Genomic DNA, 14,325 nt, shown 5'->3' on the forward strand with positions numbered 1-14,325 from the left:
TCACTCTTCGAGCTAGTTCAACAGCTTTCTCCAAAAATCGACGTTCTATTTTTCTAAGAGAGCCAGCTCGGATTTGTCCTCGAGCTAGCTCAACTTGTATTTTTAAGAAATCAACTTTTTGCTGATCTAAGAGAGTTGGCTCCATTCCAGTTTCGAGCTAGCTCGGTTGGTAGAATCAAAAAATGACCTTTCTGTCACCTTGAGAGAGTCGGCTCAACTGCATGCCAAGCCAAAACTTTGAAGACGTGCCGTGTCTAAGCTGGCTCGATTTCTGACAGAGTCGGCTTGACTTCCTCAAAATAATTTTTCTTGTGCCAAGGCTTGTCAAACTCAGTTTTTCTTGACTCAAATGATCTTCAATTAAATTTAGAGTCTCCAAATAGCCTTTTTTCTCCTACAAAAATATTCTTTACTATAGTTAACAGAATATTAGTATCAAAATATGCTCTCATATTTTATGGTCATTAAAATCATTTCCAGGGGCAACAATCACCTCATACGAAACACCCCCTTAGGCAAATAAAAAACATGGAGGCCCAACAATGAACAAAAATCATATAGAGCGGGCACTATGAAAGATCACATGGGATGGGCTTCACAATGTGCCATGTGTTCCTTAATTTTAATCTTAAAATATGAGTCTAAAAGCCATAGACTTTTCTACTAACTGAGTTATTAATCTCATGATTAAAGCATTCTCTTTTTTCTTCATTTTCAACATATAGTGATATATGCTATATGACCGTATGTTACGCACTAAATATATAACCAGATGATACATACTGTAAGCTTTTTTGATACACATCTAGTAACGATCTAATACACACGTATAGCTAAATTGATACATAGTTTAATGAATTTAGTTTCACCAGTACAGAGTATACAACTAATTGATACATACATAGTAAAATATTTATCCAATATTTCAATACATACCTTTAGATAAAGCGATACATAGTTTTCAAAATATAACATTCATCAATATACAGCACATCGCAAATGATATACACTAGACAGCATATTGATACATGCTGGAAGTTTTTTGATATACATCCAGTAACAATCTAATACACACCTACAGATAAATTGATATATAATTTATCGAATTTAGTATTCACTAATATACTATCACACCTCAAATTCGAGACATAACACGGCCATGCTATCGAGGGATGGGCCCGCGATAACATGAATTCAAAATTTATCTTTTTAAATATAATAACAGGTGCATCATAAATAAAGTTCAATTCAAATATTTAATTAAACCAAAATTGGTTCAGAGCATCTAAATTCAAAAATAATTTAAGCCTCAAAATTCATAATAGCTACAATCCATAAACATAAACTGAATTTCTAGTACAAAATTTTCAAGCTTGCTTTGCTGATCCCCAAGCCTGGATTCTTTTTTTACCAGTCCTAGCCTTATTTCTCTGTACATGAAAAAGAAAACAAAAAGAATATGAGCTTCACTAGCTCAGTAAGTAGACTTCCACTTTCTTATGGGATCAAGCATAAAATTTCTTATGATAATGCATCATTTCGCAAATAACAATTATTGTGAAGATAAATATTTCATAGAGCATGTAATAAAATAAGTGATAAGCTCATCATGCATGCATAAATTATGTATATTTCACAATCATGAATCATAAATCATTTGTGTTATGTATTCATATCATGTTTCAAAAAAAAAAGATTGCTCACAGATGTTCTGTTGGGAATAATGTCCCAAAGTCAATCATCAGTCTGTTGACGGTTGTGCTCCTTTTGTATTAGTACATGAATTATAAATAAATAAAAGTTATTTTGATATTTTTTTATCACAAATGTTTCATCTTCTAATGAACTCCTGTGTTGTGGTGAAGTCCTTAGGACTATTTAGACTCGACAAAAGAGGATTTGTCGCTTAGTCCTTAAACATGTTCGCGATCAAATGATACGTTGTTATCAAGGACGACAACGTTTATCGAGCATAGGTTGTTGTGTGCCATATAGATTGATTGTCCTCATAACCAAAGAATGTGGAGACACTCCTATGGCATACAGGTGAGATATAATAGTACATCTGCACTGAACGTGACCAACTCCAGAGCTATTTTTGCTGTCAAGATTTGCTCCGATGGGATATGGGTATAAATATTCCTCTGACCTGAGACTGCCACAGTGACTTGCAAGTAACTCACTGCACTTAGGCACTGGACCACCTGAATTTTTAATTCAGTGACGGAAGGCTGCTGGGTGTAGTCAAGTACTTGACTTGTCGGTGCGTGTGTCAAGATGGGATTGACCACTCCAGTTTAGGAGCTGTGTACAGTCGTGTTTCAATTTAGCAAAACCTTGGCCAGGATAGTCCTAGTGAGGAGTCACAGGACTAATTGAGTTGAGCACGATTCGGATGATATCATCAGGATTGACAGTTTAACCCTGAGTCGTCCTAAACACAGGGGTCAAAAGGGATGAATTATACGGTAACCATATTCACGTAGGTTCTGAATGTTGCGATTGCGATTATTCGACCTATCTGATTGTTGGGTATCATTGCTAGATGGTCACTTCGATTAGTACAGGAATTGGTTTCTGTGCTACCGGCTTAGGTTCGAACCTGCGAGGTCACACACATTAGAGGTTCCTTTCTGATCTGATGGCTGATTATGAGTCTTATCTGTCTGAAACTCTATGATTGAGAATTAAGATTCTCTGATCATGAGTTCCACATATTTTGGGTACCGGGGTCAAAATTTTGAATTTCAAATTTTGAATTTGAAATTTGAATTCTTTGATCAGGGTTTCATATCGATGGTCTCTGATGCCTGATTGCCCATCGGATTTGGACTCAATATTTATGAGAGATTTAATTAGTGATTTGATCACTAATTAACTCAATTTGATTGAGTAATTATTTTTGGATCAAGTCCAATTGAATTGGATTCAGTTTGGATTGACTCGATTAGGTTAAATGTTGACCTAATCGCTAAGGTGGTTTACTCCCTGATTTGATCAGAGGTTAGGCTTAGTTAATTTCTGATTTAATTAAGATTTTATTGAGCCTAATTAAGCCTAATTATGTTGGGTTTAATCTGGTCTAATTGTGCTTAACCTATTTTAAATTAGGTTGGCTCAATTTGAATCAAACTACCTTGTTTTAAATTCTCTGCGACACCCAACTTCCTTGCACCCATTTGAATTCACGAGAAGAAACTTCTCATGAAATTTTTCTCACGCAAAACCCTTCCCCACGCCCTCATTTGTGTGCCATATGGATGGATAAAATAATTAGTTAGCCATTCAAATTCAAAGCATGTTTGAATTTGAATGGATAACTTATCACTTGCCCCTTCATCCTTATCCATTTTGTGCGCCACATTACTTACACGAGAAAAGGTTTCTCGTGAAACATTTTTCACGCACAAAGAGCCATGCCCCTTTTCTTCTCACGCCCAAAAGGATAGGGATAAGTTGGTTTTCATTTGAATTCAAATTTGATTTGAATTCAAATGTGTAACCACTTGTCTTTATCCTCTCACGCGGATAAGACACGTTCGACGTTGTTTTAAAAATGACAGAAAGGTGGGGCGTGCGCAGAAAAATTAAGAGAAAGAAAGTGGGGCGTGAGGAAGGCTTGTGTGCAAGGTGAAGGTCCAAAATCTTCCGAGAGAAAAAGAAAGAAAAGAGAGAAAATTGGGCGCAGGGTTTTTGGTGTGTACCTTAGGGTTTCTACCTAGGGTTCGGAAAGTGAGATTGGTGTGCCACGAGTATCGTGAGTCCACCAAATTTCAAGGAGAGATCCATCAGCCTCTCAAGCAACTGTGCAGACGATCCAGAGTGTTCGAAAAGTTGGCACACATCGATCGAAAGAGTTCGATCAACATCTGCCATCAAAAGGGTGAAATCACGAACTAGCATTCGTGAGGAGCTGATCAGACGGGAGCTTCGTGTGGATGATCCGCAGAGGTCAAACATTTATGTGGCTGCAATGTGATGATCAGAGTCCTCCGACGGTGATCAGATTGTGGTGATCGACTATCCACAAAAGGTGATGTGTTCTGAACACAGTACTGTAAAAGGTTTACTGATTCAAATTTGAATTTTAAATTTAAATGCATGCTGTTGTATCATATTTAGATCTTAGTGTAGGATTAATTAATATTAATTAATGAGATTAATTAATAATTTCACTGTAAAATAGTAATTTTGAAAAAGTTTTAAAATTATCATTTTGCCCCTGTACAAAATTTTCGTTACAAATGGTATAAGAGCATGGTTCTAGAATATGATATACATATGCATGCGTAGATTAAGGTGTAATCTATAAGTTTAAATTTGAAATTCAAAATTCAAAATTTAAAATTCAAAAAAATTTAAAATTTAAAATTTGTTAGAAGTTTCAAATTTGAAATTCAAAATTTGAAATTTGAAATTTGGTTGAAATCTCAAATTTAAAATTTGAAATTTGAAATTCAAAATTTAAAATTTGAAATTCAAAATTTGAAATTTGAAATTCAAAATTCAAAATTTAAAATTCAAAGATTGAAAATTCGAAATTTGAAATTTGGTTGAAATCTCAAATTTGAAATTTAAAATTTGAAATTCAAAATTTAAATTTTGAAATTGGTATATTTAGATATACTTGATCCAAGTAGCAAGTAATCTAATTGGGTTGGTTGCCATGGCTGTCCGGTCATAGGAGAAAAGTAGGGTTTAAAGGTCCTCTTTTCCCATTCGATGGGGTCTCCTATGGCGGTAGGGGTGCCGATGCAATTATATCCCATGCCGATGAAGCAGCGAAAGAACTTAATTAAAAAATTTATGATTTATTTTGAGTTATTTTCTGTTATGAAGTGAGCAATGAGATTGCTGTTTATGAAATGTGCTGATCGTTTGTGAAATGAGTCAACACATTTGGTGAACAGAAAATAAAATCTTTCAAAATTTGAAAATTATTTTCGAAATGTCAAACCCTAACCCATCAGTCCAAGTACTTAATTAAAAGAATTAAGTATTGTCTAGTAGGTCTAGAATTATGAATTAAGACCTAAGACAATTGCATAAACTTGTGGGTCAATGGGTTAGATGAATTAGGTCCATAATTGGGTTAGACCTAAGGTTAGCTTAAAAAATGGACTAAATGGAGTAATTGGTCAAATCTAATCAAAAGTTGAATTAGATTAGGTCAAGGATACTCTAGACTCAACTTCAATAGTTGTAGTTGAATGGGTCCATGTCTTTAACTAGACCAAGATGGACTTAATTTATGGCTATGCGGTGGAGCCCTATTTACTAAGTTGATCAAAATTAAAACTAATGAACCAGTTGGTGTCTAAGGTAAGTTCGACAGTTTTGACCAGTGGTTCTTAAGCGGGAGCTACTCGCATTGATTCGATCATTGACGAGTTAATGGCAAATCTCCACCACTGATCTCACTTACCTGGCCAATCTGGTAAGTTAGATTTTGATTAGATCACTTGGTGATTAGAGCTCACCCATGTCATTAGGTAAATCAGTGTGACTGATTTAGGTGCTCCTAATGCCAGCTTTAATTAAATTCTTTTTTTAATCTGACTTGGTGAAGTCAGTGGGAGGATTGAAATTGGTTGGATGATTTCTTCTCTATTATTTTTAATAAAATCCTCAAAATTATTAGGTCTCTAAAATGATTAAGTTATAATGATAACTAAGTCATAGCCTCCCATTAAGTGAGTGATAATGAGTCCATTAGTTCAATGATCATTGGAGGCCCAAAGGCCTGGTGCTCATTGGCTAATGAAATTATTATTCATAATATGATAATTTGATTGAGTCTTTCTGATGGTGGTTAGGTTGGCCGGCCAAAGTCGGACCTGATCATTTATTGGTCTGATTCACTAAATTAAGTCATGTTAATGGTTGGACCTAACCAGATCTTTTCAGTGAAGGCTAAAGCCTACTGATTAGGTTCTGGGGCAAAATTAATTACTAGAAGTTGTTTAGAGAAATAACTGATTAAGAACCTACCCATAGATGCACATGGGTTGACCAACCAAAGTTGGGCTCGTGTGTAGTCTGTGTGGATTCTAGTACCCATTAAGGAATTAAAGTAATTCCTCAAATTGGAGGATGAGGCTACCAGTTCGTAAAAAATATTGGAAAAAACTTTAGACTAAAGTCCAAGTCTTTAGTATTAATTTATGTACTAATAGAGGTCTCGTTTTCCTTTATGCAGCTATGGCCACTACCCTGTCGCTCCGGTTATTATTAGATAATGACAAGCTCATGGGACCCAATTTCGATAGCTGGTATCGAAAATTGAAAATCGTCCTTGAGCATGAGCGGATCCTTTATGTAGTAACGGATCCAGCACCTGAGGAGCCAGCTCCGAACATTAGTAAGGCGATCCGAGATACTTACTTGAAGTGGCTCAATGACCGCACCACCATTCGATGTATTATGCTGGCAGTAATGAATGACGAGTTCAGCCGAAGGTTTGAGAATGCCCAGCCACAGGAGATGCTTCAAATGTTGAACGACTCCTTTGGCACGCCTGACGATGTTGAAAGGCACAAAACTAGTTGTGCCATTTTCAATGCTCGGATGAGGGATGGGGCCTCAGTCACTGATCATGTACTGTACATGATCGAGATGATTGAGCGCCTAAGCAAATTGGGCTTTCCTCTGCACGAGCAGCTCGGTAAGGATGCGATCCTTAATTCCTTGCCCAAATCCTTCCTCCCATTCCTTACTCATTTTCGAATGACAAAGCCTGCAGTAAACTACCACGGATTGTTGGGTTGCTGCAGAACTTTGAGAAGGATCACCAACTCCATAACGAGTCGGTGAATGTAGTGGGAAGGTCTTCTTCTCGTCGTCAACCCTTTGGGAAGGGGAAGAAAAACAAGAAGAAGAAAAATAAGAAGGTGCAATCTCATGCTGGGACAGTAGCACAGGATCAGACCAAGAAGTGCAAGCATGATCAGAGCCAGGCGGAGTGCTTCTTTTGCAAGAAGCAGGGGCATTGGAAGAGGAACTGTCCTCAATGCATTGCCTCCCTGGACCCGAACAGGCCAAAGAAGAAGCAAGGTAATTATATGATAACTCCTTGCAACTTTTCGATTTGTGATACTACTGCTTGGGTATTGGATACCGGAAGCTCTTATCATATTTGTAATTCGATGCAGGGTCTGCAGGTCAGTAGGAGATTTGATGAAGGCGAGAGGTTCCTGAACGTTGGAGATGGAAGTAAAGTTCCAGTTCTAGCTTTAGGAATCATGAGTCTTGTAATCAATTCTCGTAATGTAATTCTGAGTGAATGTCACTATTGTCCAAGTTTTTTATTAAATATTATTTCTGTAGACCTTTTGGCCATGTACGGTTATGATTTTTTAATAAAAAAAAATATTTGTAATATCATTTTGAATGGTGTTACAATATTTGTTGGACAATTAAATAATAAAATTTACTTACTATCACAGCCTGTTAATGTGGTTCAAAACTTCGGTAAATGCTCTAGAATAGATAATGTATCAGAAGTCTACCTTTGGTACTGTAGGCTAGGTCATATCAATAAGAACAGGATAAACAGGTTGGCTCAAGAAGGAATTCTTGAAGTTAGTGATTGTGAATCACTTCCAACCTGTGAGTCCTGTCTTCTTGGGAAGATGACCAAGTCACCTTTTACTGGAAAAGGTGAGCGAGCCAGTGAACTCTTAGGTCTGGTACATTCTGATGTATGTAGACCCATGAGCTCAAGTGCAAGAGGTGGATTTTTCTACTTCATAACCTTCACAGACGACCTATCTAGGTATGGGTATGTCTATTTAATGAAGCATAAGTCGGAATAATTTGAAATGTTCAAACTATTCCGAAATGAGGTAGAAAAATAAACTAGAAAGTGTATTAAAACTCTTCGATCAGATCGAGGAGGTGAATACCTTTCCAATGAGTTTCTGACGTATCTAGGGGAGAATGGGATTCTCTCTCAGTGGACTCCTCCTAGAACACCACAGCATAATGGTGTGTCTGAAAGGAGGAATCGGACCCTGTTAGACATGGTTCGATCCATGATGGGGTTTGCTGGTCTGTCGATCTCCCTCTGGGGATATGCGCTCGAATCGGCTTGTTACCTTCTAAATAGAGTTCCGAGTAAATCTGTAGCCAAAACGCCATATGAGATATGGATAGGACGTAAGCTAGTACTCTCGCACCTTAGGGTTTGGGGGTGTCCGGCTTATGTTAAACGTTTAATTACAGACAAGCTTGGACCTAGGTCTGACAAGTATAATTTTATAGGGTACCCAAAAGAGACCAAAGGGTATTATTTCTATCTTGCTGATGAGCAAAAGGTGTTTGTCAGCCTTAAGGCAATTTTTTTAGAAAAGGAGTTCCTTAGTGAAAAAACTGTTGCCTCTAAGGTCGAACTTGACAAAGTTCGACAGGTGAAAAACCGACACATGTTACTGAACCTGAACCGGATTTGATTAGATCAGATCTGGAACCCATTGATTATGCACCCTTAAGGCGGTCTGGTAGAGTACCACATCAACCGGACAGATACTATAGTTTCTTAGTCCGGGATGGTGATCCTGTCGAACTTGATGAAAACGATGAGGATCCGATCACCTACATGGATGCAATGCAGAGACCTGACTCTGAGAAATGGCTAGAGGCCATGAAATCCGAAATGGAGTCCATGAAGGTCAACGATGTGTGGACATTGGTTGACCCACCCGAAGGAGTAAAACCCATAGGGTGTAAGTGGGTCTTCAAAAGGAAGAGGGACGCAGACGGAAAGGTGGAGACCTATAAAGCCCGTCTGGTTGTCAAGAGATATCGTCAACGTTATGGTATAGACTATGATGAGATGTTTTCTCCTGTGGCAATGCTCAAATCCATTCGGATTATGCTTGCGATAGCTATCCATCTGGACTATGAAATCTGACATATGGATGTGAAGACAGCTTTTCTAAATGGAGAGCTGGACGAAGAGGTGTATATGATACAACCTGAATGGTTCATATCCACAGATGAGTCTAAGGTGTGCAAGCTACAGAGGTCCATTTATGAACTTAAGCAGGCATCTCGGAGTTGGAACATACGTTTTGATAGGACGATCAAAACGTATGGCTTCGTTAAGAACGGAAAAGAGCCCTGTATTTATAAGTGGGCTAATGGTCCAGTAGTAGTATTTCTTGTATTGTATGTGGATGACATTCTCTTAATCGAGAATGATGTCCCTGCATTACAGGGAATAAAGATTTGGCTATCGTCACAGTTCTCCATGAAGGATCTGGGAGAAGCTTCCTACATCCTAGGGATGAGGATCTATAGGGATAGATCCAAAAAGTTGCTTGGCTTATCCCAGTCCACGTACATTGATACTATGCTGAAAAGGTTCAGCATGAAAATTTCAAGAAAGGCTATCTACCGATAGGCCATAGAATTTCTCTCTCGAAGAGGGATTGTCCGACAACACCTCAAGAGAGAGAGCGTATGGGTAGGATTCCATATGCTTCGGCAGTGGGATCTATCATGTACGCCATGACATGTACACGACCAGATGTGGCATACTCACTAGGGGTAGTGAGTAGATACCAATCTGATCCAGGGAAGAATCATTGGAAGGTTGTTAAAACCATCCTGAAGTATTTAAGAAATACTAAGGACCAGTGGCTTATATATGGTGAATCGGACTTGAGACTTATAGGGTTTACAGACTCTAGTTTCCAGTCTGATCACGATGATAGCAAGAGTGTGTCAGGATTTATTTTTACCCTTAATGGTGGGACTGTCTGCTGGAAGAGTTCCAAGCAGCACACTGTGGCTGATTCAGTATGCGAGGCGGAGTATATTGCTGCATCAGATGCTGCCAAAGAAGCGGTGTGGCTGAAAAAATTCATCACCGAGCTCGGAATAACACCCTCCCTTGTTGGTCCAGTTCTGCTCTACTGCGACAGCTCTGGAGCCATTGCTCAGGCGAAGGAACCAAAGGCACACCAGCGGACGAAGCATATTCTGTGCCGCTACCATCTCATCCGGGAGATCGTAGATCGAGGTGACGTCGACCTTCAGAAGATCGACGGGAAGGAGAACCTGGCCGACCCATTCACTAAAGCCATTGCGGTGAAGGAGTTCAACGACTACAAGTCAAAGATGGGTATTAGATACTGCACCGATAGGTTTTAGGCCAAGTGGGAGATTGTTGGGAATAGTGTCCCAAAGTCAATCGTCAGCCTGTTGACGGTTGTGCTCCTTTTGTATTAGTACATGAATTATAAATAAATAAAAATTATTTTGGTATTTTTTCATCACAAATGTTTCATCTTCTAATGAACTCCTGTGTTGTGGTGAAGTCCTTAGGACTATTTAGACTCGACAAAGGAGGATTTGTCGCTTAGTCCTTAAACATGTTCGCGACCAAATGATACGTTGTTACCAAGGATGACAACGTTTATCGAGCATAGGTCGTTGTGTGCCATATGGGTTGGTTGTCCTCATAACCAAAGAGTGTGGAGACACTCCTATGGCATACAGGTGAGATGTAATGGTATATCTGCACTGAACGTGACCAACTCTAGAGCTATTTCTGCTGTCAAGATTTGCTCCGATGGGATATGGGTATAAATGTCCCTCTGACCTGAGACCACCACGGTGACTTGTAAGCAACTCACTGCACTTAGGCACTGGACTACCTGAATTTCTAATTCAGTGACGGAAGGCTGCTGGGTGTAGTCAAGTACTTGACTTATCGGTGCGTGTGTCAAGATGGGATTGACCACTCCAGTTTAGGAGCTGTGTACAGTCGTGTTTCAATTTAGCAAAACTTTGGCCAGGGTAGTCTTAGTGAGGAGTCACAGGACTAATTGAGTTGAGCACGATTCGGATGATATCATCAGGGTTGACAGTTTAACCTTGAGTCGTCCTAAACACAGGGGTCAAAAGGGATGAATTATACGGTAACCATATTCACGTAGGTTCTGAATGTTGCGATTGCGATTATTCGACCTATCCGGTCGTCGGGTACCATTGCTAGATGGTCACTTCGATTAGTACAGAAATTGGTTCCTGTGCTACCGGCTTAGGTTCGAACCTGCGGGGTCACACACATTAGAGGTTCCTTTCTGATCTGATGGCTGATTATGAGTCTTATCTGTCTGGGACTCTATGATTGAGAATTAGGATTCTCTGATCATGAGTTTCACATATTTTGGGTACCGGGGTCAAAATTTTGAATTTGAAATTTGAATTCTTTGATCAGGGTTTCATATCGATGGTCTCTGATGCCCCCATCAGATTTGGACTCAATATTTATGAGAGGTTTAATTAGTGATTTGATCGCTAATTAACTCAATTTGATTGAGTAATTATTTTTGGATCAAGTCCAATTGAATTGGATTCAGTTTGGATTGACCCGATTAGGTTAAATGTTGACCTAATCGCTAAGGTGGTTTAGTCCCTGATTTGATCAGGGATTAGGCTTAGTTAATTTTTGATTTAATTAGGATTTTATTGAGCCTAATTAAGCCTAATTATGTTGGATTTAATCTGGTCTAATTGTGCTTAACCTATTTGATTTATGTCACAAATTGACATAAAAAGTATCAATTAATATCTAAATTATCTAACTTTATTAAGAAATTGATACTTGTTATTATATTTTGCAGAAGAAGAGATCATCAATAGAAAGAACAAGGAAAGAGGATTCCAACGGCGCAAATTTTATGCAAAACGGAGTTAAATTGACCCAGGAATTGAAGAATGAAGAAAGAAGACTCAATTGGGTCAAACCCGAGTCAAATCAGATCAAAATTGGTCAAAAATCAACTGATTTGGTGATCTGGTTAGCCGCCTGGTCCACAGCAACAGGCGCATGGACCATGGACCCATCAGCGCACCATAAACCCCCTAAAACCTCTTAGTCCCACATCAAAATTTTGAAAACCTTATAACCCCCAAATGCCTATAAAAAGCCCCCAAAGGCCCTTGTTTTATGTATTCTTCCTTCCGATCAAGCTTGTAACCCTAGATAGTGGGGTTTTTAGCTCTCTTTTCAAGCCTTGAGCTTTGAAGTTTTTGTAATAAATTTTTTTTTATATATAAAATCTTCTTTTTATGCAATTTCATCTCTTTACATTATGCAATTTATTTTTCTTGCAATTAGGATAGTTTAATTTATGCAATTTAATTTTATGCAATTAGGTTAGTTTAAATTATGCAGTTTAAATTTATGCAATTAGGATAGTTTAATTTATGAAATTAGGGTAGTTTATTTTTCTGTATTTAAATTTTGTAAGTAGATTTAGATCATGTCTAGCTAAGCATCCCTTCTAGGGTTTGCGATGAAGCTAGATCATGAGTAGGGATTTTACATAGGGTTCTTTCTTTTTCTTAGGATTTCTTTTTCTTCCTCTTTTGCCAAGAATTTTTGATGAACTACAGTTGGGTCAGAGTCCCTTCATAGTTCATGCTTGATTCAGTGCATAGGAGGAGAAAACCCTAAGGGATCCTAGTTACTACTCCCCTGTAAAGAATCTTGATAGGTTATCGTTGGGCCTTAGTCCCTTCATAATCTATGCTTGGAAAAGACAAGAGAGTAGTCGTTAGGATCAATAAGAAAAATTTTAGGTAGAATTCCCTAATCTAGATCTAGTGGATTCAAAAACCCTAGATCCTTAGTCTTATTGTCTTTAGCAAACAACTTTCGACTTTCGATTTTTGTTAAAGCTCACTTGAGCATAGATTTGAAAATCATTTTTAAAACCAAGTCTCTGTGGGATCGACCCGTACTCGCTGGTCGTGCTACTCTGCACACCGTGCGCTTGCGGTTTTATTTACAAATTTTAAGATTTGAACATCAAGTTTTTGGCGCTGTTGCCGGGGATTTGGCGTTTTAAATTATTTTCAAATATTTGTTCTTCGTGCGTTATAACTCTCTTTTTTTTTCTTTAGGTTTCTATATTTAGTTGGTGATTGCTGGAAAACTCAGGTACGCTTCTAATTTCTCTTTTATTATTTTTAGTTAATTACTTTTGCTTTTAGACCTAATCATTTGAATTTACTTAATCACAAAAAAAAAAATATATAAAACAAAACAAAAGACATTTCATAATCGTGAAGTAAAATATCAAAATAAAAAAAAAATTCTAAATTAAAATTTTTACATTCTTGGTCATCTTGTTTATTTGTATTTGCATTTTCATAATTAATCTAAGGGCATCAACCCATTAACAAGATAAGGTAGGGATTTCATTACCCTTCCTTAGCCCAAAAACTATCTCCATCATATTGCATTACCTAGACTTTTAATCTTAAAATCAATTAGACGTCAACCTTAAGGAATTCGAGCTCAATAGGACAAGGAACCCTAAGAGTTCTACCAAGTTTGAGTTGTTTGATTAGTTGGTGTCTAGGCAAGTCCCTGAGGGTGGTTTGTTAAATTGGTTCAGTTGCTGGCCTGGCCAACTCGTTTGGTGTCTAGAAAGGCAACGATGAGTGAACCTCCCACCTCTTATACTTACCTGGCTAACTAGTTGATCAATCTCCACTTGGAAGGTTTGAAGGGTCATCTTGGAACAGTTAGGAGCTGTCTAGATTTAGGTTAACCCTAGGATAGATTGAGTTTAATTTATTGATTCACTTGTTTGAAAAAAAAAAAAATTTAAAATTTAAATTAATTTGGTTACTTTTCTTTAGATTTAGGACTCCTTAGGATCTTCTCTTTAGAACTTTTTCTCTTTTCTTTCTTTTCCTTATACATAAAAATTTTATTAAAAAAAAAAAAAATTGTATAAACATCGAGAACCGTACACTTCGTGTGTGGAGAAGAGTGTCAGGTCGTCTAGTTAGAATTGAGTCAATTCCTGTTGTTCCAATGGCTGAACCAATCCAACCCATGACCCTTAAAGATTTGTGTTATCCAGTTGGCTCCATCCAACCATCTTGTATCAGGTTGCCACAACCCACAGCTAACAATTTTGAAATCAAACCTCAAATCATAAATATGCTTCCAAAATTCACAGGATTAGAGGATGCTTATATATTTATTAGAGAATTTGAGGAGGTATGTGCAACCATGAAACTGCAATTAACAGAGGATGAGGTCAAACTTAGATTAATCAACTTTGCCCTTAAGGACAATGCTAAGAAGTGGCTTTATAGTCTGCCAAACTATTCTGTCACTACCTGGGAGGGCTTTGTGAGAACATTTTTAAAAAAATATTTCCCCCATCATAAAACAGCTAGGATTAGGAATGAAATAAATCAATTTTACCAACTAGCTGGTGAATCATTTTGGAAGTACTTTGATCGTTTCAAGAATCTTTTGACCCAATGCCCACACCATGGAATAGAAACTTG

General features: G+C 37.8%; 1 non-coding gene across 1 annotated transcript; it reads right to left on the reverse strand.

Annotated features, from left to right (window-relative positions):
* Nucleotides 1-14,209: 14,209 nt before the first annotated feature.
* LOC140858941 (small nucleolar RNA R71) lies at nucleotides 14,210-14,316 on the reverse strand. The gene has a single exon (XR_012142345.1). It is a non-coding gene; the product is annotated as a small nucleolar RNA R71 (small nucleolar RNA).
* Nucleotides 14,317-14,325: the final 9 nt, after the last annotated feature.

The sequence above is a fragment of the Elaeis guineensis genome, chromosome 6 (genome assembly GCF_000442705.2).
Source record: "Elaeis guineensis isolate ETL-2024a chromosome 6, EG11, whole genome shotgun sequence".
Classification (NCBI taxonomy): Eukaryota; Viridiplantae; Streptophyta; class Magnoliopsida; order Arecales; family Arecaceae; genus Elaeis; species Elaeis guineensis.